Raw genomic sequence first — 27,249 nt, 5'->3', positions numbered from 1 at the left:
GTCTGAGAGAATGTGTGTGTGTGATTTCAGGAAGGTAGAAATAAGTTCCATATAGCCTTCTGATAAGTTTCTCCTCCAGTTTAAGGTGTAGGCATATATTTACACAAATAAACTGATATTCTATTTTTATTTGGCATATTGGTGGGAATACGAGGTTCTCATACTTGTTTCAGAAGGGTTGGGGAGCATGAGCTTAGAAAATGGGAAGAGATAGAGGCAGGGAGGTTCTTTATTCTTTGTGCAGGATGAGAAACAGTAGCTTTTCTTTTTTCTTCTAAAGCAAACTGGCACTGAATTGTAACATACTATTACTCAGAATTGCTTTTCTGATCAGATACAAGTGCCTCAGATTTTTCAAGGCAACATGAATGATGAAATGTGTTTTAGCAGTTATCTTTAAAAGTAGTTTTATTTTTCAAGTAAAAGGCTACAGCCTGTTCCTTCTTCCAGAGGTACAAGAAGTTCTCATTGATCTATGTACATAATCTATGTGCTTAGTTCCTTTGGGTTTTTTTTTTTTAAGTGCTTGTTTCATTGTGGTTTGAATGAATGTTTAAAATTTCTGAATTTTGATCTTTAGAACATGCTGATTTATCAGAACTGTTAAAAACCTGATTGGTCTTTGGTCCTTGTTTGATGGGGTTCCCTATTGATTTCTGTTGTCTGTTAAAGAGGGAATTTCTTCCTCTAGCCTGCAGATCATTAAGTGAACGGTTTGCAGTGTGCCTTTAAAACTCTTTGAATGCATTGAGCATGTTTGTCCCGTGAATTTTGAATTGACTCATAGTAATGACTTTGCATTGATTCTTTGGCTTTTCCTCCTCTCCACAAGAATTTGAATTCTCTATTGCATTTTGTATACGTGTTCTTCACAGGGGAAGAAATTTTGCTTTTTTTACAGAGGTGAATTTTCCTATCCCCTCTGAATGCCTTCTGTAATTAATACAGCAAATAATCTGTTATTGCAGTGCTTAATTACTTCATAGACTATTTTTTGTCTTAATCAGAAACAATGACAAAGAGTGATAATAAAAAATATGAAAACCTTCCTTCCTTTGAAGAATATAAATCAGGTGGTCAGGCTCACGCATGCTTTGTGCCTGACACACCCTCATGTCATTGTGTATCATGATTCGGAGATGGAGCTGCTTCAGATTTGTAGATTTTTGTTTGAACATTTTTGTTGAATTCTTTCTCCAGGCTAATGTTTCATGTTGGGTTTGTGGAAAGTGTAGAAGAAGGGAAACAAATGCTTTGTTTTGTTTTCAGGAAGCCTGAGTTGCTGATGAGAAAAGAGTTGAGGGTGGGCTGAGGAACAGACACTCCCTCTCCTCCCGGCTGAAATCGATGAACAATGAAATCAATTAGATGTATCGGTATTTGACCAATAGATTTCAGCGAGCCCAAGCTGGCTAGTTATGCCCAATGGAAAGTACTGAATTCACCTGCAGAATTAGGTGCTTTACCAAGTAGAAGCAGCTTAGAGGAATCAGAAAAATCAGTCCTATGATGAGATATACAAATAATATAATATTTTTTATTTCTGAAACTTTTCTATGTTAAGTTGTGTAGAGATAAAATTGAGTTTCAAGAACCAGGAGTTAAGAGTGTGAGTGGTTCTGTGGGATCGTTATTCAGGGATGTGCCTAGACCCTGCTAGAGTGGCCGAAGCTGGCAGGAAAAGACCCAGACCTAGGATTTGTCATCCCAGGGTGTTCTCCATAATGGTTCCATGTGGGAGCCCATGATTGGGTTAACAAATTATAACAGACCCCAGCCGCCTGTCAACTTTAAGAAGAAAAAGCTGTGCTTCATAACTGCTTTGCAAGCAGGCGCCTATTCATCCTCATTCCTGTCTCCTTGTCTTAAAAAGAAGAGACAATTCTTTGCTTGCATAGTTGAGGTTTTAGATAGAACGCTGCTCGTTGCAAAGCTAGGACCCAGGCCCTCAGATATAAACGCTGCGCTTGTGTGCTGTTAGATATTCAATTATCCCCAAAACAAGGACCTGGCTGGTCTGGTGGTCTGCTTTCTAATGAACATATTTAAAGAATGTATCTTGTTCCCTTCACCCCATGACTTCCTTAAAGATAAACTAAGCCTTTGTACTCAGTTTGGATTCTACAATCTCTATCTCATTCTGCCTTTCCCCAAGTTCTTCCTTATTATCACACAACTCTTAATGACTTTTTCCTTTGATTATACTCAATAAATATGAGAACACTTGAGAGGCTCATGGAGTTGGCTCCCTACTCCCTCTCGCTCTGTTAACTTTTTCCACATTGTCTTGAGTAATTCATTCCGTGTCGGTAAGACTTATGCCAGCCAGTACCCACAGTTCCAAGTGAGAAGGATGCAGGCTTTATCTCTCCTACCCGAGGGAGAGAGAGGAGAGAATTGAGATTTGCTCCCCCGTGGTCCCTTCCTGCCCCAGGGCAACTCCAGTTCACCTGCAGCCTTCTGGCCTCTGCTCACAGGGCCTCTGTCCCAGGACTGACTGCAGCCTTTTCTTCCCTGGTCAACATTTCCTGTGCCTTTCAGAAGTTGGTCTCTTCTCTGCAATTCAACCCTGGCAGATGTGATGGTGGCCAGCGTGCTGGTGGGCAGTCACCTGGGGACAGCCAGGAGCCATGCTGATTCCCCTGAGTCTCTCATTCAGGGTTACAGAACTGTCGAGCACCTGAGGAAGCCCATTCACGTGAGGCCAGCACAGCGTTGCATCACTTTCATTTTATTTTTGAAATTTCAGTGGAGAAATTATTTGTAGCAAACTGTTCCAGATTTTCGGCAGCCTACTTTCCTCACCACTGTCTCCTTGTTGGCTCTGGTGCTCGTTTTAAGAACCAGGTTTCTTCTCTGGTCAATTTTAGCAGCTGGGCTTGCCGAATCCTTGATCTGAGTTTGAAGCAGAATTCTTCTTCGTGATGTCAAACTGATTTCCCTTGTCATTTCTGAATATTTCGTGCACACTCAGCAACTGTTTCAAGTGAACTGCTCTTGTCCAATTTCGGTTAACTCACATTTGCTGATCTGCTGCTTTCATGCTGAGGGCAGTTTCTTCTTCCTGTAATAAAAGTTAGCAATTTGCATTTACTATTGGAAGGTACTGGCCCAAGGTGCTTTTGTTCTTAACAGTTTTAATACAACTCACCAATTAAAATGTACTGCGGTTTTTACTCTATGCCGAGAATTGTGCAACCCAGTCAATCTTAGAACATTTTCATCCCCCCAATAGGAAGCCCCGTACCCATAAGCAGTCATTCCCATCTTCCCCATCCTCCCCCATCCCCAGGCAGCCACTCTTCTCTCTCTGTGGATTTGCCTGTGCTGGAAATTTCATGTAAATCGAGTCACTTCATGTAAGTGGAACCGTCTATTGTGACTGACTTCTTTCACACTGAGTAACGTTTTCAATGTTTGTCCACGTTTGTCCACGTTGTGGCCTGTCTCAGTACTCCTTGCTTTGCTATTGCTGAATAATATTCCACTGTATGGCTGGGTCCCTCTGTTTACCCATTCATCACTTGATAGACATTTGGGTTGTTTCTGCTTTTTGCCTGTGATGAATAATCGTGTCATAAACATTCCTGTAGGAGGTTTTATGGGGACATTTGCTTTCAGTTCTCTTACGTGTGTCCCCAGGAAGCAGAATTGCTGGGTCATTCAGTAACCAAATGTTCAACTCTCTGAGGTCCTGCCAGGCTGTTTTCCAAAGTGGCCACTCTATGTTACATCCACACCAGCAACTGCTGTGAGCTCTGCTTCCTCTGTGTCATAATCTTTTTTTGATTATAACCTATTGTAGTGAGTGTGAAGCAGTTTCTACTAGTGGTTTTGACTTGGTTTCCTTTACAACTAATGATATTGAACATCTTTTCTTTGTGCTTATTGGCCATTTTTACATTTTCCTTTAAAAATAACTTTTCAGATCCTTTATTCATTTTTTAATTGAGTTGCCTTTTTATTGTTGAGCTGTTGGAGCTTTTTTTATCTTGGAATTACAAATTCCTTATCAGATAAATGATTTCACAAAATTTTCTCCTGTGTGTTGTTTTTTCACTTTCTGGATGGTGTCCTTTGAAGCAAAGTTTTAAATTTTGATGAACTCCAGTTTATCTCTGTTTTCTTTGTTCCTTGTGCTTTGGGGTCATATTTAAGATATGAGGTATTTTATTTAAACTTTTATATATAAAATAACTGAATTCTTAGGACCATTCTAGGGATGGGTGTTGTTGTTGTTCTGAGTCTATGGATGAGGAGACTGAGATGCAGAAAATTTCCGTGAATATCAGTGTCACAGCTACCCAGTGGTGCTGTGGGATTTCAGACCCTCTTGTTTGTCCCCAGCATCTGTGCTCGTCACCACCATGCTCTACTCCTTCCTGGAATCGTTAATGAAAGTATTTCATTCTTTGATTTCTTGTTAGTTTTTTTCTCATTGGGGACCTCATCTTCTCATTTTACTTGCAGAGCTCAGTGTAGGTTTATTTTAGGTCTCATATAGGCAGAAGCATTGTTATCAGGTAACATTTTTATTACTCACTCTGCAGTGATGGCTGTTGCTAGTTGACCTAATCAAGTCATGCTTAAGTCTTTCCTGCTCATGACACTAACAGCAGAGTCATGACTTACAGAATGCTCAAAGAAGAAAGTACTTGATTGATTTTATTTTGCTAACCAATCAAATAAAAACCCCAGAGTTGCCATAGATTATAAGCCCTCCAGAATAGGGTCAATTGTCTTCCTTGTGTTTCATTTGTTTGGTCACAGTGTCTGGTTAGTGCCTTGCTGTCCAGCAGTATTGTTAGGATACGGTGCTCGTGAATTATTGTAAGGACATACTGTGTTGTTTTCCTAATTATTGACAATAGACTGTGTTGTTCATTTGATAAGGGAAAGGATAACATAAAATACTGCTCAGATCTATTTTAAAATTAAGCTTGGAAATTTGAGAAGATTTCAAGGAACCATACAAAGATATTTTTCACTAATTATAGATCTATCTTTGACACATTATGGTTACATAGCAGACTCACTTATCAACTAGATTTGACAAGAGGGGTGTATTATTATTTGTTTTAGTTGAAATATTCTACCTGGGATAAAGTAATCAGTGCCCATAAATGAACAAATGTAACTTTGTATTTCTATGCAACATGGGAGCAGACTTCATACATTTATATATAATATATATGGGTGTGTGTTTTAAACTGTCTTTCAGTGTTTTTATAGTTTTTCAGCAATGTACTACCTTTAGAATTCTTCTAAGAAAATCACTCCCGTATCTAGTGCAGTTTGTACTGTGTATCCTGTCTTATGCATGGAATCCCACTGTCCCCTCTGTGAGGAATTTCCTCTCCTACTGAGTTAGTAGCAGAGCTACAGAGACTGGGATTTCTAGGCCTTTGCTCTCCATGTGTTGGAAGTTGTGTGTCAATCACGATTTTCCCTTTCTTCGGTTTTCATTGTTCAATTAGAATTTTTGAAAATAACTATTAATATGTTGCAGCAGTCCCCCTAGATACTTGATGTGTTTGTGCTTTCCAGTTTTCAATTTATGAAAAATGTAAATGCACTCTTGTTTTTAAGTAGTCCTTTTTCACTAGGTATTTATTTACCTCTTTATAGTTAATTTTTTTCCCCAATGAATGAATCAGTGTGCATGTTTTAAAAGATACATTACTTTTTATTTTCTTATTGTAACAGTTATATTCATTGTAGAGAATTTACAAAATAAGGAAAACCACAGTAAATAAGTTAAAAAAGGCCTGTAATCTCACCTGGAGGTACAGTTGTAAGTTTTGAAATTGAGAATTACAAGTCCTCTCACGTTGTTCTACTTTTTCAAGATCACTTTGGTTACTGAGACCCTCGAATTCCCATATGATTTGTAGCAGCAGCTAGTCAGTTTCTGCAGAGGAGCCCGCTGGGATTGTGATCGAGACCACATTGAATGCACGGATCACTCTGGGGTGAACTGCCATACCAAGAGCATTGTCTTCTGACCCAGGAATATGCGTGGTGCGTCTGTCCATGTATTTAGGTCTACTTTAATTTTTTCAACAATGCTTTGAGTTTACAGAGTATTATTTTACTTTTTTTTTGCCTTTATACTGAGGACAAGTGTGTAAGGCACCGGGATCAGAAGTGTATTTGAGCCCCGCCCCTTGCTGCCACCATGGTCTCTGTACTCTTGCTTCACCCTCTGTACAATCTTGCACAAATAGGACCTCAGTAACTCTCTCTTGAATGAATGATTATATGATTGTTGGATGATGCTTGAGAGTCCTTGTGATGATTTTTTCCCCAGCCTTTCCCCACTTCTTAACTATGCCCTTCCCCTTCTTAAACTCCAGCCTTTGTTTCAGACTGCCTGTGGCATTGATTTTCCTTGTTGTAGACTCTTCCTTTCACTGGTTCACGATAATGTTACATGTGGGCTGTGGAAACTTGCTAGATGTCAAGAAATAGCAAATCCATTGCATGCTAGTATTTTTAGAGTGTGGTAATCTTTTATCGATTGAAATTAAATCAGGCTGATCCCCTGAGACCTCCCGTGAGCTCTTTTCGCCTTCCTACAGGTGATACTGCTCTGGTTGCTGCATGTGCCCTTCCCCCAGCCTTGGTTTTGGAGTTGAGTAAGTCACCATCAGTGGAGCCCTCTCTTTAAAAGATGAAGAGAACATTTGCTCCTTCTCCCTGGTTGGGGACTTGGATGAGATGAGGTACCAGATAAAAATGGAGCCCCACCTCATTCTGACCCCGGCTCGTTCCGTTCCTCTCTCCAGGGGAAAAGAGTACAATTCAACAGTATAAAGATTGATTTTGAGCTAATGAGACAGACAAGACAATCGATCATTTATTAAATATCCTTTCATGCCAGCAACAAATGTATTATACACACACAAAAAGCACATAAAGCATAGTAGTACTGTGGTTACAATTGTGAGTCTGAGTTCGAGTCCTGCTCTGGAGTGACCTTTCCTGTGAGATGGAGAACTGGTAGGTCGGCTTAGCCTCTCCAGGACTTGTTTTCTGTCCTGCAGAGATGGGGCTGGCTAGGCGTCCCTCCCCTGTAGAGGTGCTGTGGGGTGTAAATGACGCATGTGGGCAGCCTGAGAACAGCTGCTCATTCCTCGTAAGTGCAGGATAGCATAGCTTTTGTGGTGACGGCTTTATGACCACCCCATGTAGACTCTCAGTGCTCCAAAGGGATGCTTTGTGGTTTGGAGGTGGGATTCTCATTTCTGTAAATACCGAAGGATTGTGTTATTGGGCCTTGCTGATTTGAATCTATTCTTTAGAAAGCATATACTGTAGATTTTTTTTCAAGCATGCATGATTTTTTCTTTTAATATTTATAGTTCTACACTCTCATCTCTTGTGTGATTTTTCATGGAAAGTAGGAAACAATCCTAAGCCACTTGCCCCTTCACACTTCTCCGTGGTGGATTTCCTCCCTGACTGGAAGAGGGTTTTGCATAGGAAATTTACTTTGTTTCCCTTTTCTTGGAGTCTCTCTGTCTGTCTGCCCATCTCTCACCTGTCCATCTGTCCATTTATCTACCCACTCATTCTTCTGACTTGTTCCAACAATCATTTCAGGCAGCTTACAGAAGAACAGATACCAAATAAGCAGGTGGGAAAATGGAGCCAAGTTCAGGCCGTGAGGCTAGGAGGTGAGCCTGTGTGAGGGTTGCAGGGTGAGACACACGCCTCTACCCTGTGACTTATAAGATCAACAGCAAGTGTATGCCTGAGGCTCCCAGCAGACACAGGGAAACAGGGTTTGTGGGAGATGCTCACTGACTGTGAAATAAATAAGTGGCTTAGGAGTAGCCCAGCCTTTCCAGCTACTAAGGCTTAGGAGAATATTTTGAGTGTCTTCCAAAATCAGAGTATTGCATCGTTTCTTTTGTCACAGTTCTATGTGTAGTTGGTTACATTCTATACCTGGAAATTTCTCCAAAACTCCTTCCCACGTGAGTCCCATGGCTCAGGACTGGGGTGGTTCTGCTCATTGACAGGTATTGTCCAGAAACAGAAAATGACAGCCTCAAAGGAGACTGGGACTATTCAGTCATGTTTTGTCAGTGCTGTTGACTTCACAAAATGCTTTCACTGTTTCTCTCCATCTGAGGCGGCAGTGTGCTCTCTTAGCAGCATCAGGAGCTCAGGGCCACGGGATGGTGGGGGTGACTGCATTGCCGTCAAGACAGCTGAGCTGGTCACTGCAGGCGTGGTGCTTTCACGTAGTGCATTTTATGTTCTTTAATAGAAGGTTTCAACAGGAAGTTAAGTAACTGAGTTAATTAACATTTTATAAATATGATGCTTTGGTTGAAAAAACCGTTATTGGCACATTATAAGTTGTGAAGGATTTAAAAACGGTTTCATTACTGAAATTTCAGTAGGGAAGATACACAGTTTATCTTATTTGTGCCTCTCTTTACAGTAAAAAGGAAACAAGACAGAAAAGGCAAAAGATGCTTTCTGTTCTTCCTGTCTGTTTGCAGGTGCCCTCACCTCCAGCGACATTAATCCAGACACCAGCACTGACACTGGCTGTGCTCAGAACTGCCCCAGCCTTGAAGACACAAGTGACAAATAGAAGGGGGCCACGCCCTGTTCCAGCAAGTGCTCTCAATTTTTGGGTCCTTATGTAACTGCGTGGTGTTATTCAGGATCACCCGTTCTACATTGTGTGACGCTGCTGCCATGTATCCTAGTTACTTGTTTCTGTAAGTACTCGTGTATTTTCTCCAATGCGTGGTACTAGACATCTAAAAATGCTTTTTTCAGATGAAAAATAATGTGTATTTAATATAATAAGTCTGAAAAAAGGGGCAAAAGAGGGTATCCTTGTCCCACTACTCAGAGATAATAATTAATATTTTAACATCTATTTTCTGTTCTTTTTGTCAGTGTGTATCACCTCTGTCATAAAAACCAGCGAGCACTCTGTGCCTGTTTACTGTGTGGAGACCTCTATTTTCCATTCAGCTTATTACATGTTTTTCTACAATATTCTATCACACCTGGCATGATTTTTAATGACCAGTATAGCATTCTGTCTTGTGGAGGCATCGTCCATTTTACTTCGGACTTAAATAAACTTTTAAATTGCAAGTATACTTAACTGAAATACTGAAAAGAGAGCTGTGGTGGTAACAAAAGGCCCCTACCTCCCTTCCCCTTATTTCCTGAGTGTAAAAGCTGTTGCCAATGTGGTGTATATATTTCATGACCTTTATGCTTATGACATATATATATATATATATACACACATACATACTTACATACATACACGTATATGAGAAATATATTTATATGTGTGTGTATATATGCTTTATTAAAAAATAAGGCCATACTATATGTTTTCTGAAGCTCACTTTATTCACTCAGGGGTATATCATAGACGTCCTCCCACTCCAGACTCACCCGGCCCTTTCAGATAGAGTGGAGGGGTCTCCTGATTTGCAGGTGTGGTCTCTTGTGCAAGGACAACTTTGGTGGGAGAGTGCTGTGGACAAGGCCCTGGACCACACCGAAACGCTGGCCCCCTCAGAGCCCACAGCTCGCCGTGATTTACCGCATCATTGTCTTGATGGTGGACACTTAAGTTTTCTCCACTTTCCACTGTCAGAAAGGATGTTTGACTGGCATCCTTCTTGTACAAACATTCCTGTGATCTTGTATGAGTATTCCTTTAGTTAAGTCTTCTGGAAATTTAGTCCCTGGATGTGACATTTACATTCATCACAGGCTCCTTTCAAGTGACTCTAGAAATTCCTTCTCCATTGGGGAATGAAAGATGTAAAATTACTTATGTAACCAATTCTCTATCACTGGATATGATTTCACTTCAGCTTTTCTTCCCACCATTGTAAATAGTGCTGTGTAAATGCCCTGATGAGTACATTTTTTTGAGCTGATTTCTTTTTTCTAAATGAAATGATTCCTAGAAGTGGAGTTAAGTCAGTGTGTACGCACGGTTTTTAGAGTTTACATATTCATTGACATGTCATCCTCCAAAAAGTTTGCTCAGTTTTTTCTCCTACAGATGGACACTAGCTAGAATACCTTTTACAAATATTTGCCAATATGATGAAAAGTTCTTTTTCAATGTTTTAGTTTGCATTTGATGACCAGTGAGGTACTGAGCATTTTTCACTCATTAGCCATTTGGCTTTTTAAAAATGAATGGTCCCTTTTGTTCTTTGCACACAGTTAAGTGAGGGAACTTCTTGTTGCTTTGCGACAGCTCTTTGTATGTTATGAACATTAACTTCTTGTCTTCATCAACACGTGTCACAGAGGTTTTTCTTGTCATTTCTTGCCTTTCATTTTGTTCAGTAGGTTTTTTATCTTCATTGTGGCCCAAAATATACTTAAGATAGTAAATGCCTTCCTTATGGGTTTTATCTTCAGCATTATTCTTAGAAATACATTCTTATAATGGAATAAATCTCTTCTGTAGGTTTTTTAATGTCTAAGATGGAGATGATAATAGTACTTGTTATAGTGAGGGTAAGTTGAATTAATATGAGCAAATTGTTGTATTTACTGTTATTATTACTTTTTAATATTTACATCACTATCTGTAATTTTTCTTGTGGTCATTATGACAGGAATATAATTTATTCTTTCCAGGTGATTGATCTTCCCAGGACAATTATTGAATTCAAATTTTTTCTCTTTGATTTGAAATCCCACCTATACAAAATACTTATGTACACTAGAGTCTCTTTTTGAGCTCATGGTTCCTTTCTATCAATTTTCCTCTCTTATTCCAGCATCATATCTTACATATTGTAAAAATTTATTTAATATTTTACAATGAGATTTGTTTTTTATTCTTTTCTTGCATCCCAAATTTTCTTGGCCAGTATTATCACTTTATTATTCCTGAAGAATCCAAAAATATTTTGCTCAAGTTAAAAAAAATCAGATAAGAGTTTTCATGGGATTTTTTAGTAAGTCTTCAATTATCTTTAGGAGAACTTATATCTTTACAAAACTGCTTTCCTCCATGCAATATGTTGATGTCTCTACATTTACACCTCTTCTTTTACCCTTCAGTACAGTCCTGTAGTTTTCTTCATTTAGAACGTGGGCATAATTTTTGAGTTTATTCCAGATTATTCTTGATGTTTTTGTTAATTTTGTAAGTGAGAATTGTTTGCTATTGTATTTTCTGACTGCTTAAAACTGACACCTAGGAAGGCAGATTCGGTTTGTAAATACTCACTTTGTAACTTGTCATTTAAAATTGTAATTATTAAGTACTTGTTCCAGAATCCTTTCTATTCTTTTTTTAAAAATTTGTTTCCAATATTATCAAAATGGTCATAGCTAAGTAGTATATGTGGGGAGACAGATGGAGAGAGGTTGTGTGGCTCATGTACAAACTGGGAGCAGTTTCATGGTTGCCTTTAGGCTGGAGAAGCCCCAGAAGAGAACAGGTTAGACCAGGGGTGGCATTGTATGCACTTGAAAGCCAGCTTTCCTGCCTTTATGGTGAAGCCTGGTGGGCGTGGCAGGTAGGTGATCAAGGTCCGATGAAGGTCATTGGCTGCACAGAGTGCTGCGATTGTGAGAACTGGAGACCTCTGCCATGGGAAATGCTTGGTGCCAGGAACAATGCAGGGGAGCTGGGGAGCCTCTTTGTTAAGGATTTTCCAGTCCTGGGAGTGGGAAATCAGACTCTGCATTCAGATCTGAGTTTGAATTCATCCTCTCTTGTTTACTGGTCCTCTGACTTTTGTCAAGTTATCTACCCTCTTTGAACTCCTATTTTCTTGTCTCTCAAAATAGGAGAATTACGGCCTGCTGCTTGAGTGTTTGATCAGGATAAATGATTTGTTTCTATAAGATGCCATGTACAGTCACAAGCTCAGTGAGAAATGGGCTGTCACCTCTTCATCTGCAACTCAGTGCTCGACAGGACATCGGGGCAAAGCCAGTCCGTAATTTGTTTGTGATGCAAGTAGGAACAAAATTAATGTCTTGCCTTTCCCTTGCAGTATTCTTACTCCTTTGCTTCATTTACTTCTTTCCTCCTTTCCTTTCCCCTTTCCCCTCCTCCACCATAAGAGCCTGAGACTCTCTCAGAACACTAGATTCAAATTACTTTAAATGGTGTCTCATCCTCATGAAATGACAGTAACTTAAAAAAAATCTGTACAGATCCCAGACGTCATTGTATTTGATTTACACACACACACGCACACCCACCCACACACACAATCAGCCTACCTCCCACTTGCTGAGGGAGAAGGACCAATTTTTCTGAGTTTTCATTCACTGAGCGTGAGAGCAAAGTCTCTTACACAGATTTTCACCTTGCTTAGTGCATGGTGTTTTTAATTGGATTTCTGCTTTGTGGCCATAGAACTATTCTCCTTATACAAGAGAGGATGTGGAGACATAGACATTCTGCTGAGATATTGGTGTCAACATATTTGAGTTGGAAAGGACTTAGGACAGCATAGAGTCGTAACATTTTATGGGTGAGAATTCATGATAGTGTAACTTGGACAAAACCTTGGTCTTCTGTCTTCGTGTCCACGTGGATGAAGAGGCAACAGTGCGGGAGATGGCAGGGATCCTTCTTGCTTGAGTTCCAGGGTCATGCTAGTTTTCATTGCTCAGCTGCCTTTAGTTTATGTCCATGTGGCCTCTCATGGGAAGGTCACTCTGTCCTGAATAGACTGAGTTTCTAATCAGCAAAAAGCCCTGGACCCACTCATATTTCCCAGAGTTTTTCTGCTGTCCTGCTGACAGTTTATATAAATGATACCTAAGAAACTACTGGATATAAAATCCTTATTGTTATCATTTGCCCTCAAGTTCCATAGGAATGGGGTGCTGTCTCAGGCTGTCTAAGGCTAGATCTGAACAAAGATAGGGTGATAGGCTGTGATGCTGGACCCTCCCCAGTCGAAAGGGATTTCCATCTTAGTTTTTAGAATCAGACAGATGAGTTCAAATCTTGCCTTTACCAGTTATTAGCTTTGTGAACTTGGGGAAGAAACTGTACTTGTTTGTGTCCAATTTTCTTTATCTGTAAATAAGTTCAGTATTTACTTTAGGGTTTTTGTTTTAGAATTGAATGAGCTAATTCCCTCATTTATACCTAAAATACTGATCACGTGGTTCTATGCTGGTGCCTTGGTAGAAGATTACTAAGGGACTCAGCAGTGAGAATGCAGGTGGGGGACCCCGGGATCATAGAGCTTATATTCCAGGATATGCTTGTAAAAGACTGGATGTGCAGTGGATTTTTAGTAAATGTCCATTCCTTTCCTTATCCACATTGATTGTGTATATATCTTTGTACAATATATGAACAATTTTTTATTGCAATTTAAATCTCTTTGTAGTATTTAAATTACGTAGCTATAACAAAATACGTGTAATAAAATGATTTGTCTTTTATTTTCTTTTCAATATGCAAAACAAAATAAAATAGAAAAGAAAAAAAGGTTTTGAAGGAGTAGAAATAATTTTATTTCTGTGGAATCAATTCCCTATGTTAGGTTTTTTAGTTGTGTTGTTAAACAGCATATACAATTGATAGGTTGTGACTTCAGTGTTGATAGCTAGGTGAGTGTAGTTTCTTTTTGTGGTTGTCTTTGATGAATTATTTGCACTAGATCATAAATGATGTGCATGTTACATATTAGAAACGAGGAAAGAGTGGAGACTTACTACCTCCAATGCAGTCATCTTGTTACCAAGTTGAAACTAGTACTGCTTGCTGCATGACAGGCCAACAAATCAGGAGATTGAGGTGTTGGAGCAAGGAATAGTGACTTTGTTTGAAAAGCTGGCAGACCCAGAAGATGGCAGAATGACATGCTGGAGAACCGTCTCCCCCAAGTCAGAAATCAGTCCGCTTTTATACTAAAAAGGGGCGGGGATGTGGTTGGTTGTTGCAAACTTCTTGCGGTATGAATTGTTTCTCCTTGGAATTCTTTGTTCTTGCAGCTGTCCACGTGGGTCAAATCATGGTGCCCCTCTAAAACCTCCAAAAAAAAAACAAAGTTGATTCTCTATTTTGCAACTTGCCATCTCTACATAAGTGCAGAAGAGTTAACATCGTGAAAGATCAGAGCCCGGAGAATAGGCTCTCCTGGATATTTCAGGCTAAAGGCAACTTTCTTTTACAAAAGGTACAGAGCTACCAAGTCTGAGCCTATAAAACAGCAAAGGTTTAAAGCCAAAGGAACAGATCTAACATGCAGTCAAATTTATTCTTTTCTATTACAGTTTCTTTTTCCACCTCATAAATAATTTTAGTAAGAAACATGAGCAATTTTTTTACTTTTGCTTCTTAGTAACAGATAAGTGGGCCAAATACATTTATGAAAGCAGGGATGCTGTGCGGGCATTGGGGTCACAGCAAACTCTTGCTGGGGGTGGTCGACTCTGCAACATGTCTGATGCCCCGTGGGTGTTGGTGAGGGACCCCATAACCAAGGGCTTTCTTCAGGAACCAGCATATGGGCATTGACCTCTGGAGACCTCTTTTTCAGCTGCCGGAAATTTTTTCAGATACTGTGACTGAAAAACCACTTCAGCTGGTGATAATTAGGGAATAAAGGAAGAGGAAAAGGGCTTGGATTAGATTAGAAGAGAAGGACGGAATATCAGGGAACCTGGGGGCTTGGCAGTGGGTCCTTGGGAGAGAGGGGAGCAGAGGTGGGGAGGGGCACGGCTCTGGAACCAGCTCCTGCACCTGTCCCAGGGCCCAAGTCACACAGCTTTTAATTGGCCCAGGATGCTCTCCTGTCTGGATGTCACCCTGGGCAGAACCTTGAGAATCGAAGGTAAGGGGTGGGCAGCACCCACCTAAGGGATCACTGAGGACTTTGTTCAAGTCCACGTTGCCTTTTCTGGTCATGTGTCTTCACTTGCCCTTTATTTTAGGATCTGAGGAGCAGGAGCAAGGAACGCAGGGAGAGATCCAGGAAGACATCTGACTGTGTTTAGAGACGACAGTCACAGCCACACGGGGAGCGAGGACACTTGCAGCAAAGTAAAACGGCTTCACAACTATTGCATCAGAGCTGCCGGTGTGAGAGAGCCTAAGCCTGTCTCAGAGTGCAGGGGACAAGCGGAAAGGAATGGTAAATTTCCACTGACAGTTGAAATTTTGTTAAATAGCCTGCTACTCTTAATTGTATCACTTGAATGAATGCAGGCATATTTCTATGGGCATTTATATGTTCACTCAAACCCACCAGCCACTCTTGCCCCCATCGGGGATGGGCTTTCTCAAGCACAGTGCACCTCCTTCTTGGGTGGGCCACGCTGCGGGTCCTCGCCTGGGGCCGGGCTGCTGCAGGGCACTGAGTCCCAGAGGCACGGCCTGCCAGACACGACAGGAACACCTCTGCTCTTGACTGAGGGCCTCCGTTTCCCCCTGCAGTGTAAGAATGCTGGTGACTGAGTTAGAAGCATGCTTCGAAGCTGTCTGTGTCCTTGCCATCCAGAAGCGGAGCCTGGGAACTTCCGAATTTCTCCAGAATGCGGTTTACATTCATCTTCGACAGGTGAGTTTATGTCCTTTTACAAGTGGAGGAATTACTGCAGTTTTCCTGGAACTTACTCACCACTAGTCCATCTGATTTTTCTGTGCTAGGATTCAACATGGCATGCTAAAAATTCTGGAGTCAGATCTTGAAACACTGATGAAGAGGATTATTTTATTTCTTTATATGATAGAATTTTACTTTCAAAATTCAGAGTTTTCGGTTCTTTCAAAAATTTTTTGGGGGGTTGGAGAAACAACTTTGCTCTTACCATCTTTGTGACCTGTTGCTATATGCCTCTCACCTGTCTTCTGTCACTTGTGAGGCGGTTCCATTTGTGACCCTGTCCGGGTTGTTCATGGTATAAAACATAAAGTCTGTAAAAGTACAGTCCCTTTACTCTGAAGACATTCCACAAGTACTACTTAAATCTGGGTGTGGTTTTTGGAAGACAGAATCATTAGAACATGTACTTGCAGGTTGCTAGTGCAAAGTCCCCAAATCAATATTCTAGCTCAACATCTAAAATCTTTCTAATCTACCTTGGATTTATATGGATAAGTGAAGCAGTTTTCTAAGAACACAAGACCAGGTTTAGAATACAGGCTGGTGTAGCTCAGCAGGTCCTCCCATGCTGATGCTCTGCCAGAGGGTGGGGCCAAGGGGAGAGAGCGTGTCCTGCCCTCCCTGAGCTGACAGTTTGATGGCAAAGACCTTCATCATGTGAAGAACTGGGAGTTTCTTCTAAGAACAGTGGGATTGAAAAGAGTCCTATAAGCGAGGGACTAACAGAATCCCATTTGACTCAAGTAGGGGAGAGCAGTTGTGGGGCCACTTGGGAGACTCGTGAGTCCAGGTGGGCAGTGTTGGTGGCTTCCACTTGAGCGGTGAGACTGTCAGTGGGTAAAAGCGAACAGATTGAAGACATGTTTAGATGGTAAAAAGAAAGGATGAATGCTGTCTGTGAAGGTAGGATGGAGTAAGGCCCAGGTTTCTGGGTGGATTAATCAGGTAAATGATGGTCCTGCTGTGCTTTTAGGAGGGAAACTTACAGAGGGAGTTCGGGGGGAAAACTGATGAGTTCAGTTGTGGGTAAATTGAAAGGCTGCTCGATGTGTGGTCTGGGAACTCAGGTGAGAGCCAGTAGTGAGTAGAGGGAGGGGAGAGAGACTTTCAAATCATTTTGTCTTGTGAACATACAAATAAGCATGAGTAATGACACACAAAACCTCTAAATTCTGGATTTAAAACCCAGTAACATTTTGTTATATTGAGTGCAGAGGTTCTTAATTTTTTTTTAATAGAAATAAAACAAATAGAAACAAAATAGTGGAGTTAATCAACATCTTAGAGTTGATGTGTGTCCTTGTATGTATTTTGATACCTCATCTCTTTATAAGCATAATCTACAAAACTTGTTTAGCATAAGAGTTAAAAAGAGGGACGGGGCACACAATGTTGTGGGTTGAGGCTGATCACTTTGGGCAAATTTTGTAGCCTCTCTGTGCCTTAGTTGCATCTTCTGTGACTGCCCCCGGACCCCTCATCACAGCTGATTTCCTAGACTAGATTTTGGGAGGGAGGCTGCTGAAGGGATTTAGAAGTGGCAACTGCTAGAAATACTGAAGAGAGACAAAAAAACAGATTAAAGCCTATAAACTTAGTACAAATACCCTCAAAATTGTAAGAATCCCGCAGTGTATTGAGCCACTTAGCGTAAGGGAAACAAAATCACGTGGACCCAATTCTCTTGAGCATGTGAGTATTGTGGGTGGGAGGATGTCATCAGAAAAGTGTTGAGAAGAGGCCTTTTGGTTTCCCTTGACATTTCCAGTAAGGATGGGGCAGAGGAGTGAAAACCCCCTCTTCACAGTGGAAGCTGCTGTTTTGTGTGAAACTGACCAAAGGTTGGAGACCAGTCATCAGCTATGCTGGCAAATGAAGAGACTTCAGGATTGGGTGGGGCACTTGCTGTGACTTCCAGGTGACCTGCTTGCTGGGGGCTGTGAGGCAGGCAGTAGGTTTGCAGGGTGACCCGGGCATAATCCCTAGCTCTGAGGCTGCTGGTCTGACTAGCAGAACTAGGAACCCACAGTCCTAATGGGGCAGCTCATTATGTAGCCTGGGACACCTGCCATTCTGAGGGTGAGAAGAGGGCTCCTCTGAGGGGGTGTCCCTGTGGAGAGTGGAAACTTCCTCCTGCAGGGGAGGAAGTGCCTCTGAGCATGGGGCCGGAAATACAGGCAAGACCAGCCTGAGCACGGAGGGTTTGGGAACCCGGAAGTCATACAGTGGCCCGAGCAGCCTTGTCCCTGAGAGACTGGAGGTAAAAGATGCTGAAAAGTCAGGCAAGGGTCCGACCCTGTGGTGGGTTATGAGTGACAAGAAAGGACTGGTCAGGCAAGCACGAGAGAACCCTGTGGCCATCCCAGCTGGGGCGTCACACTGGAGGGAGGAGCAGAGTTATAGACTTTGCCACTTATTAGCTGTGTGACTTTGAGCAATATCACTCCACCTCTCTCTACATATATCTTGATCTGTAAAGTGACAGAGTGACAGGCTCGTGTCATCAGAAGGCTTAGTTTAGCTCTGATCCTCTTTGTCCAGTCCTGTCAGTGCTGCCCTGCAAGGTTCTGCAGCGGCTGCTCTTACCCTGAGATGGGAGGGCGTAGAGGGACATTGTAGCGCCTGAGGGCAGGAAGAGGTTGCTTTAAAAGCAGACATGTAGCCGCCTGCATTGGCAGACCTTCAGGCAGTTTGGTTGAAGTTAGTGGAGAGAACTTTAGAGGCCTTAGTATCATCATAAAACTTGTTTTCCCTTGGGGACTGGATTTACCTTTGCAGATTCATGTTAAAGATTTGGGCTTCTGGCAAAGCCGTTTTCAGAGATGGGTATATACGTAACATATGGTATAAAATAAAATGCTTTTATTTAATGTGTGGGACTTTGCAGGTCTTGGGAACAGCTAAGTTGGCCTGGTCTCCACGGATGACAGTAGGGGTCAGCAGAGCGTGTGGGAGGGCAGGCTGACCGCCTTGCTTCTGCAGGGGGTTCTCCATAGCAAGGCACTCTGTTGAGTTGACTCTTCTCTAAGTTTGGTCTGAGCAGACAGCAAAGTAATGAGTTCTGGTGGGATTGTATAATGACAGGAAGAAAGAGGAACCCGTGGTTTTTGGGACTAGAACACGCTTTTGGTTCCTGATCCAGTGTGTTCCATTACAGAATTGATGAGTTGTGTCTATTCTGGGACTTGATTGAAATAAACATTCAGCCTTAAAGTTAAGAGTTATGTATTATTTGGCGGGAGGACTCGAGCCGGGATGACAGCCTCTCCGATCACTCTGAGGGACTGCTCCCAAGGGGTAGGGAAGGAGCTGGGATATATAGGAGCTTTACAACAAAGATCAGGTAGTTGGAACAATAATAGATTGTTTGTTATCTAAGAAAGCCAGATATCTCAAGTTCAAGAATTTAGTGCTTTTCTATGTATGGGAGGATGCAAACATTTTGGTCATTGAATTCAATTCTTTGACAAGCACCTGGCTATCTAGGGCCAGTATCCTGTTGTTTCTTACTGTGAGTCCGTTCAGAGGGCACCACTGTGAGTGGCTGAGAGGCTAGGCTGCAGGCTTGTACTCGCTGGGGGGTGGCAGCAGCTGCTGATGACTTGGTTTCAGCATTCTTTGTTTACTGACATGGATGCAGTATTTTCATTCACATTGTAGTATTTTCATTCACAGTGCTCCCCCTTGGTCCTAAATTCGACCAGTATTTTGAGAGACATTTCATGACCAATTTTGTCCCATGGTGCTAGGATGGCTCATTCCTAGTTAAGTTGAAGAATATTCTGAGCTGCCATTCAAGGTGTTAGGTTTTTTATCAGGACCTGTTGATACTAAAATTTCTCTGGATCGCCTGTCTTACTAGTCTATTATGATGCAGGAAATGTTTACCCTTCGTTGCTCATTCCCATACCTAGAATCACACTATTACAATTATTTTATACAGAAATATCTATTTCTTCAAGATGTTTAGCCATCATCAGTCTTGTAGGCCTAGTTACACATTGGGAAATGTAACAGACAACAATTTTATTATATAGACAGGATATAAGTAATAAAGCTATTAACGTTAATAAAGTCACGAATAAGAATTTAATAGTCGAGAAGTTATATTTTTGGGTTAAAATTTTGCTTGTGTTTCCGATTGCGTTTGAGTGATCTTATGAGAAATTTCATATTTATGGTCAGGGTCAGAGCAGGTATTAATTAGCCAGGTGAGATCTCCCACCTTGTAAGATCAACAGTGGCCTAAACAGAACTATAATTTCCTTTTTAGAATAACGTTTCTGAGGGCTATCTAGTTAGAGCCTTGGAGTAGGGAAACCCACCAAGGTAACAAAGAAGTACTAGACATAGGTAATTTACCATTAACTTAACAGTTGGAGTAGTTCATAATGAAAGGTAGGAGAAATTATCAAAGTAATTGGCATACAGGCCTGGTTCGGTGTCTTGGGTCAGCTGTCTTACCTCAGATGTCTTTGTCTTCTCATCCTGGCCTGGGTAGATTTTTCTTCATTTGGGCATTGTTTTAAGGTGAGCAGTGCTCTATAGGCCAGTGCACTGCAGGGGATGTTTCTGATAGGAGATGAATCCGAAAGTCCGTTTCCTTCAGCTTTGGTATGTACGGTCTAGTTAAGAGTACCTGATAAAGGATCCTTCCATTCAGGTTGGAGACAGTTCTTTAATTCATGCCTGTTCCAGTATGTATAATCCCCTGGCTGCAGGTCATGGGGCATTGGAACTTTACCCAAGGATAGATTACTGAACTTCAGAAACAAACCTAGAGTATTCTTTTCATAATTCAATTAACCTTTAAAGCAATGTGGCATAACAGCAAGGAATGATCTGGGAAATGTCTTAGTAAATATAGACCTCAATTAACAAAACTAGAATTTAATATCCACTAAAATATAATCTTTTTTCTCTCTAAAGTTACCCTCATTTTTCTCAAATATAGTCAAATCAAGATTAATTTGTTTACAAGTTAAGTCTGATTATTTGATCATATAGGCTTTTTTAAATTGGCTGTGTTGGAACTTTTAATAAAGAGTCTCAGGGTAGAATGTTAATAAGGTTTTCTAAGGCCAGGAAAGCCACATCAAGGTCTTGTCATGGTTTTCTGCCTTACACATTTAGGTAAATTCTTTTCTCTTTAAAATCCTTAAAGTACCTTGAGATTCCTATATCTGTTAGGAGATGATCTTCCTCATTTGTCTGATAGAGCCACTGGGGACCTAAGAGATTTTAGTCTCTTGAGGGATCAGATAGAGAGAAAAGATAACTGTTCCAAGTCTGCTTACATAGGTATAATTTATCAAATTTCTGTGAATCATAACTAGTTAAGGAGAAGAGTTTCTTTATGTCAGGGAAACAGGTTAAAAGCCAGTAGTATTTCAGACAAAATCAAAAATTATAACCATATTCACCAGTTTACTCAGTCCTATGTAACTAATTTTTTAATCAGTTTTCATTAGACATTTAAAATTTCTTACCGAGTTTAGTTCAGTGCTATAGTTTGAAATTTATTAGAAACCAGTAAATCTCCTTGAAGAGAAAGCATTTTGCAAAATCATCAGAAGAAAACAATTAACTGTCTATAAATGACAAAAATTTAAAAGCATGGTTAAACACCGTTACACTATAATCGATAAAGAAACCTGGTCACTATAACCAGAAATATGACTGGTAACATTTTAGATATGCCAGAATTTTAGGGAGTCCATATAATTTCTAGAGTATCTATATTAATAATGTTTTCTCATACAACATAGCCTTAGAAGATTTATTATTCATTTGACAATACCATGTATTTAACATGCCAAATAAATTTACTAGTTTAAAATCTCTCTTTGGGATGTTTCAGGGGCCCTCTGTAGCATCCCAAACTTAACTGGAGATTAAAAGAACTTTAATTAGAAATTGATATTTAGGGAGCTTGTTAAAAGATTTCAAAACACTTGGTCACGTAAACATATAGATCACTGTAAAGTAGTACTTATTCATTAAGAAAATACGTCAAAGGTAAAGGCAGAACAAATCACTTAAGTGGTATAAGAAGTTTTAGAATTTGTTACTGAAGGTGGATTAACATTTCAAGACAATTTTGTCCCCTTAACAGAGAGTAAACCAAATCTACTCTTGTACCAGTTTATGTCTAAGATTCATTTACTTTGCCCAAGTTGATTCTAAACTTAGCCAATTCCGACCACGTACAAATCACTTTCTTCAGGGTTCCTCTTCCACAAGCCTTCCACATCTTTCTATACTTATATTACTTTGTTCCTTATTTTCTATTCCATTCAGAAGTAACCAGCTTCAGGAGAAAGTCACTATTTTTCATTAACAAAATATAATTCCATTCTTATATCTTCCTTTACACATTTATCTTACTTTCCTAGGATACTGAGATCATTCCCTTAATAATAGAGACTATTTCAGGGTGGCACCAACCATTTATTAATATTTCTAAACACCTTTATTTTCTCTGTAAGAGGAAGTTAAATGTTAAGTAATTCATATTTCAATCTTATTTTATCTGAAAATGGCATAGCTATTTAATAAAATCCTATCATTTAACTTAATGTAGCACAACTCTAGAATTTAAAGATATCAAACATTTAGAGATTATCTTAAACATACATTTTAAAAATATATTTTAAAAATTTAACCAAAGCTCTCATCTCATTTGCATTTAATTTATTTAAATTTTACCACACCACATTAGTATTATTTTTTATAACAAATCTGCACCAGATATAACAGGATCTTATTTGACTTTCATTAAACCTAGTTTCAGTAAAAGTAGTATACTTAATTTTGGTGACTTTAAAGATGTCTATATTAATTAGAACATACTTAAACTAAACAATATCAAATATTATCTTAATATTGAATATTTTCCAGTTCACGTGAAGCTGAAGGTCAATTTGGTCAGTTTTTATTTTAAAACTACTTAATTTTTAAGCTCTTATTTTTTACGCCAATTAAGCAGAGCTCTTTAACTTTGATTTTTATTTTTTCAGCTGTAGAATTATTTCACATCTACAATGTGTACGCAGGCTTATATACAGACAAAAGCTAGAGATCTCATAGCTTCACTTTAAAACTTACTTATGAGATAAGTATAATAATAGTTGGAGTAAACTGAATTTGCTTGCTCAAGTCACTAAGGCTTACTATTTATGAAACAGACATTTAAGATTTCTTGACAAAGTCTTAAGGACCCATCAGGGTTCTGAGTTGTAAAATGCCACAAATTTCTTTGGCCCTGAGTTTTATCTCGTTGAGCTAATTAGGCTCAGTCCTAGGTCACTGTTTGCTGTATTTACATTTCTGATCTGCAAGACAAAGACACACGCTTCCAGTTCCCCAGAGAACTTCTCTGTCACGGAGGCCCAATTGTATCTCCTTAATTTGCTTCTTTGTAGCAGTGAGAAGAGCTGTAAACAAAGAATTCCATGTTTAAAACTTTAAGGTTTACTTTATCTTGCCTTTGAAAGCTTGCATAAGGCATTTAGTAAGGTCTCTTTTCCTTGAGTTATAAGTTAAACCCAGAGTAAACCTCTTATTATATTTTTTATTAGCTACTGAATATTAGTTTTTAGTTTTACGTTATATTGGACTGCTCATGTAACTGTATTGGTTTCCTTTACTGTGTTCAATTAATATTTTCTGAGGGACAAATACGTGCTCAGCCTTGTAATACCAAGAAGAGGAAGCGTTTTTCCGTTGAAACATATCTATCCCAAAACATAATTAAGCAAGATGTTTATACAAAGCCCATTTAATATACCAATTTTACAAACTTTTATCTCAATTTTATTAAATCTAATACCTTTAATTTTTATATTTATTATGTTTAATCAATAATTCTTATTTCTAGAAGGAGTGCCAAAAGCCTTTTTTTTTTTCCGTGCATTGTATCTAATTTTATAGAAAAGTCTCTGGGATCCCAAAGTTTGAGCCAAAGAGCTTAGGCCCTTCTCAATTTTAATTTCATTAATTGGTCTGTTGTCCCAATCATTGATCAAGTATTTCAGTCTATATATATTTATATATATATATTTTTTAGCCCTATAAATATATATATTTTAAACTGTGGTAAATAAAGCGGACTTGTTTGAACTTTAATGTTGGGGGTAGTAGGTGATATCTTTGGCTCTTTTTTTTTTAACTTTACGTAGTGTAGTATCAAAACCTTGTATGTAAATGCAAAAATGTCCATTTTATTTATCTCATTCAAAATAACCATATAAAAATATTTATCCATTTGGGATAAGCCCCTTATTTTTTTTTTTTCCTACATCTTTATAATCCATTTTCCAGTTATTCAACCTAATTAACATTAATTTTTCTACGTTTTTATTAGCATGTCTAAAACCATTGATTGGAAAGGAAAAACACAAATGTAGCTTTTCAAACTAGTTTTTTTTTTTTTTAACTAAGTTCTTAGGTTAAACATTAGATATATTTTTCGACCTTTAAACTTGATTTTAATAGGTACCAATAAAACAGATGTTTATAAAGAGAGCTCTTTCAACTTTCACCAGTTTAAAAGTTTTTCCAAATTAAAGGATCCAACGTATGGCCATCAATATTTATATATTTATTTATATAAAATAAAATATATATATATATATATTTTAAATCAATAAGATGAAGAGGATTTTCCACATGAGAGTGGGTGAGTTGCCTAAATAAAATTCAAAAGTTTACTCTCCAAAAGCTAAAGGCCTTTGTGGTACATGCTGATGAAACAAAGGTTAAGATGGCAAAATATCTGAAAATTGGTACAATCAAAGGATTGTTGAGAATCCCAATTTATTTGCGTGGCCACCATATGTACACAATATTTCTACCTTTTGTATGGCAGATTCCAAGGTTTCCTTTAAAAAAAAAAGGAAACACACATATATATACGTACACAAAAATAAAATACCCAGAGAAAGATAAAATGTTTTCATTTCAAGGACATAGGAAAAAATATCCAAGTTCCCCCTAAAGGGGATTTTGTTTTATAAGTTCAGAATTCCTAAAAATGTTTTTAACAGTCCTCGTTAGTTACTTTCAGAGTGAGTATTTTTTTTTTTTTTGCAATTAATGTTGTAAGATTTGTACGTATATAAACCTGGCTGTGGTATTAGATGGAGGCTGGCAATCTGTCATTTCTTTTTCTTTTTTTTTTTCTTTTTTTGAAAGTTCTATTCCCCATTCTAAGGTCGGGTTCTCAAAATAAAATTGCTAGTAAGTTTTCCCACAGGGACAACTATATGGCATGAAGTATTTGCCTCTACCAATCCTGCAAGTTTCTCTGTCACTGGAGAAAGCTGTTACCAGCCAGGAGGAGGTTCCCATTTTTGGAGTTGAAATTTTCCTCATAAGAGTTTTACTTTTATCCTGAAAAATTCAGTAGAGGTAACCAAATTGAGGAAAACATTAGAACAGACTCTTACCTAACCACTCAGTCCTGAAACCAGTGTCTTTCAACTTGGACCAACTCGGGACGTCTCCACTGGGTGAGTATTTTCCTGGTGTGTTTCCACCAGCCCCACTTTGGGTCTCCTCAAGGTGGGTGTTTCCTGTTATCTTTCAACCAGGCCCCACCCAGCATGTCTCCACTGGGTGGGTAATTCTCCCCCAGTATCTTTCAACTGGAGGGCCAGGTACCTGGATACACTGCCAAATAAAACTCAGGATCATCAATAAATATGGGAGATCCTAGAACCAGGAGAGACTCACCCAAATTCATCTGGAATCCCCGAGGAGGCAGACGGGCACTAAGGGCCACTGCTGGTACCAAGGCTCCGGTTCCTCGGAGAGTTCAGCTGGAGAGAAGTCTGCTCTGGGTCCTTTCATGGTTTCCAAAACTGTTGACTGAAATACATGTGCAGCCTAAAAGTTAAGAGCTATGATTTATTTGGCAGGAGGACTTGAGCTGGGATGACAGCCTCTCAGATTGCTCTGAAGGACTGCTCAGAAGAGGTTGGGGAGGAACTAGGATATATAGGAGCTTTACAACAAAGACCGGGAAGTTGGAACAATAAAAGATTGCTTGTTATCTAAAGAAAGCCAGGTATGTCAAGTTCAAGAATTTAGTGCTTTTCTATGTATGGGAGGAAGCAAACATTTTGACTCACTGAATTCCTTCTTTAGACAACCACCTAGCTATCTAGGGCCAGTATCCTGTCCTTTCTTATTCTGAGTCTGCTCAGAGGGCACCATTGTGAGTGGCTGCAGAGGCTGGGCTGCAGGCCTGTCCTTGCTGGGGTGTGTTGGCAGCCGCTGATGACTTGGTTTCAGCATTCTTTGTTTACTGACATGGTTGCAGTATTTTCATTCACAGTGTAATAATTTCTTTCACAGACTGACTATGGATAATCTGCAACCTTGGAAAGCAACCGAGATGGAATTACTGCAGGTACCTTCTACTTTAATAAGCCATGTGCAAACATAAACATGGAGGAAGGATACAAAAGGATTTGGTGGTGTAGGGAAGGCTTTCTGCACATTACAGGAGAAGGCAAGGCAGAATTCCTCTCCTTTGTAGGCAGGGACGTGATTCCACCTTTCTTTTCTGTAGTGGTTTCTGAGAACAATTTATGGTAATTAACCAACATTGACAAAAGATGGAACACAATGCATTTAAGAGCTGGCCAGCTGGAAATTGTGTATTGGACAGGTGGATTTCATAGGCAAGTGGTCAGGTGGATGGGAGAGAGATGGAGCCCAAGTCTGGGCCCAGATTCAGGTTTAAATCGCCATTTCCTCACCATAGGGCCTTGGAATAGAATGTAACCTCTATTAACCTGTTGGTGATTCTGTGAAATGCACATGATAATATTCGTTTGTTCCTGGGATTGTTGTAAGTTGTAAAGAGTATTAGAGTACACATGAAGCACTTAACACACTGGCACTTAGCAGTGTTCATTGTGTGCGGCCGCCCCGCTTCGCGTGTGTCAGGGCAGTAAAGGCAGCATGTGTCTGTTGAGGGCGCACTGGTGGCCCCTTGAATACGTTGTGAATTTGGTGATTTCTATTAATCCTTGTAACTCTGTGTGCCATGGGCCGTTATTTTCATGGACAGATGAGGAATCTCAGGGTAAAGAAGACTGTGTAATTTACCCAAAGTCAGACCATAATTTTGGGTGTAGGGGCCTCGATTTGGCATGGGCCCCTGGGCCTTCTACCCTCTTCGTTAAGCACCAGAGCCAGATGTGGGGTTGACTGTCACTCAGCACAGAATATCCAGCAGGCAGCAAGACACACCTGGCCCTGTGCTGCTTGAGCAAAACTCCAGAGGGGAGGCAGTTACAAGTGATAAACATAAAAACAGATGACTGCAAACTGTGATCAGCTCTGAGAAGGAAAGGAGCAGGCCTCGCCGTGCAGCGCTGGGATCTTTCTCGTTGAGGCTGCTCTGGGGGCGTTCATCTCAGCTAAACAAGCTCTGCTGCTGCACCAAGGCAGGAAGGCAGGGCGCGTGTGACCAGGTAGACAGGGCCTCGTTGATCATTCTCATTCCCCATTAAGTGGCAGCTGTCACGGTCACTTACCTAGTAAACAGATGTTGGTCATAATCATCATGCATTTTGCTAGGTAGTTTTATTGGCCCCACCTTTGAGATTAGGTACTTGAAGCTGGGAAGTTT

The 27,249-nt window shown here is 39.9% G+C and overlaps 1 long non-coding RNA gene across 1 annotated transcript in view; it reads left to right on the top strand.

Annotated features, from left to right (window-relative positions):
- Nucleotides 1–27,249, top strand: part of LOC116147423 (uncharacterized) — a 133,901-nt gene that overhangs the window by 58,476 nt on the left and 48,176 nt on the right. Inside the window, exons 5-9 of the long non-coding RNA XR_010379070.1 lie at nt 8,517–8,741; nt 11,818–11,989; nt 13,993–14,177; nt 14,935–15,134; nt 15,437–15,560. This is a non-coding gene — a long non-coding RNA (uncharacterized LOC116147423). The remainder of the gene's footprint in view (nt 1–8,516; nt 8,742–11,817; nt 11,990–13,992; nt 14,178–14,934; nt 15,135–15,436; nt 15,561–27,249) is intronic.

Source organism: Camelus dromedarius, chromosome 35 (assembly GCF_036321535.1).
Source record: "Camelus dromedarius isolate mCamDro1 chromosome 35, mCamDro1.pat, whole genome shotgun sequence".
In the NCBI taxonomy this organism is placed as follows: domain Eukaryota; kingdom Metazoa; phylum Chordata; class Mammalia; order Artiodactyla; family Camelidae; genus Camelus; species Camelus dromedarius.
The sequence above is the reverse complement of the archived record's forward strand: the minus strand, read 5'-3'. Positions and strand labels throughout refer to the sequence as shown.